Genomic DNA, 2656 nt, shown 5'->3' on the forward strand with positions numbered 1-2656 from the left:
AATTTATGGGATTAAGTAGAAAATGAGTTCTTCAAAATATGATGCATCTTTTGAATTTATTTTTCTATGTGTGTGATCATCTTTGTATTCTCATTCAGTATTCCATCTCTTTTGTAATTTAAATAAAATTGTTATTTTATACTGATTTACTTACGAAGTTTATATACCATGTTTCACACACCAGATCTTTTCCATTTCCTTTACCCACCCCTCCTTCCGCCCATCAAATTGTACGACCCTATGATTAACCCCACTCCCCATGCACCATCCTCACCCCTCTGCTCCCACTGCCCCCCTTGGATCCTCATACACATTCTACAGTAATGGACTTATGCAGTATTTGTCCTTATGGGACTGAGTTAGTTCACTTAGCTTAATGCTCTCAAGTCCCTCCCAAGTTAAGCAGTGATTTACAAAATAATTGCTCCTGCATGCTACGTAGTACTCCATCATGTAATCACTTATTCTGAACTCCAGAGTCCCCTCACCTATTTCAGCTTCTGGTTTACTCAGTCTCACTGTAAGTGGTGCCCAAGTTCATTTTCACTTGGAATGATCATCTCACTGCTGACCTTTGAGCTTCTCTGAACATTACCTATGCTATCTTTGCCTTATATGCTCCAATTGCTCTGAGTATCTTTGGGGGTCTGGCATGCCTTCCCTGCCCCTGACTAAAGCTTACTTTTCCTATCTCTCAGTGCTTCAAACTTCTGATCATTCCCTCATCTACTTACCTTTTATTATGGATTATATTGTGCCTCCCTCAGACAGGTGCTGTAACCCCAACCCTGTACCTGTGATGTAATAAAGTAATGGAATATAATGCGGTCATCTTCCCTAGTGCATTATGATGTAATCATCACAGGGTTAAGGTGCTATCAAAGTAAGGTGGATGCAAAACTTAATAACTTCTGAGCTATGGAAAACAAGCAGCACAGACACATGTAAAGGAATGTACTGGAGAAGACAGATGCCCTGTGGGGTTTGGCAAGAACCCAGAATCAGTAACTGGGCTAATGATGAGGAAAGAGTCCACATGACCAAGAGGCTCTTTGAACTTTTAGATGCTAAACTTTGAGAAAATGGATTTTTGTTCTTTAAAACTACCCACTTGTGCTATTCGTGTTATGACACAACTGAATAACTAAGACATCTTCCTTCAAGAGGCAAGAAGATTGGCTCAAGTTCCAGTCCTTCAAATCTGAAGAGATAATCAGTCCTCATTCTTTCCGTGGCCTTCCAAAGACTATATTGTCCAGCATTACCAAGTCCTACTCTAGTCATTCGATCCCAAAGAGAGTCTGATATGGTGAGCAGAACCTTAAGGTTGGACTTTTTGGAGGAATGTGTGTGGTGAACAGGATCTGGGATGGCCTTCAGTTTCAACCTCAGCCATCCAGGGCTGGACTGGCAGCTTTGTATTTGCCAGAGGCGTTGTGGACGGGCTAGAACATTTAGCAAAGGGTGAGAATTAGGTTAGAGGAACATTAGCTAAAAATAAGAACAAAGGATAAGGATAATCCAGTACATAGTGTTGTTGTTGTTGTTGTTGTTATGTTCCATCAAGTTGCCTGGGACTCTTAGCGACTCTGTAAAATAGCTCTGAATTATTCCCAGCCCTGAGCCAGTCTCACTGACTCTGACACACCTACCCTCATTACTCCACTGCGAAACACCTTCAAATGAAAAGCTGGTTGTTGTGTTGTTATGTGCCATCGAGTCGCTTGCGACTCATAGCCACCCTATGTACAACAGCCCTAAACTCTGCTCTGTCCTGTGCCAATCGTACTGTCTCTGACACACCCATCCCGATTATCCCACTCTCTAAATCAATTCACCTCATAGAGGGCCTTCCCTCCTGCACCATCCCTCCACCCTCCCAGGTCTGCTGTCCCTCTCCAAGGACCTCCTTACAGCATGTCCAAAGTATGTCAGATGGAGCCTCAGAAACCTTGCCTCCAAGGAGCTGCCCGGTTTAACCCTCTACAGGATGAATCTGTTTGTTTTCTTGGCAGTCCAGGGTATATTCAATACTCTTCTCCAGCACTATAGCTCAAAGGCATCAATTCTCCTTCTATCCTCCCTAGTCATTGTCCAACTCTCTTATGAATAACAAGTGATTGCAAAGACCATGGCATGTATCAGATGCACCTTAGTCTCCAGAGAGACACCATTGCTCTTCAGGACTTTGGAGAGGTCCCTAACAGCAGACTTTCCCATGGCAATACATCTTTTAATTTCCTGGCTGCTGGTGCCAAGAGTGTTGACTGCAAACCAAAGCTGTGAACAATCCCAATCTCTTCACCATCCTGCCTGATGCTGCCAATTGGTCCAGTGGTGAGAATCTTTGTCTTCTTGATCTTGAGTCTCAATCCATATTGAAGCCTGCAGTCCTAGAACCTCTGCAGCAAGTGCATGAGGTCCTTCTCAGGTTCAGCAAGCAGGATTGTGTGATCTGCATAACGCAGATTGTTGATAGATCTTCCACCAATCCTGATGCCACACTTCTCCTCATAGAGCCCAGCCTCCCGGATAATCTGCTCTGCATACAGGTTAAAAAGGTGTGGAGACAGGACACATCCCTTCCCAATTTTGAACCATGCAGTGTTTCCTTGCTCTGTTCTGACAACTGCCCCTTGGTCCACGTATAGGTTTC

This window comes from Elephantulus edwardii, unplaced genomic scaffold (assembly GCF_000299155.1).
Source record: "Elephantulus edwardii isolate Elephantulus edwardi_28Jun2011 unplaced genomic scaffold, EleEdw1.0 scaffold00121, whole genome shotgun sequence".
Taxonomy (NCBI): domain Eukaryota; kingdom Metazoa; phylum Chordata; class Mammalia; order Macroscelidea; family Macroscelididae; genus Elephantulus; species Elephantulus edwardii.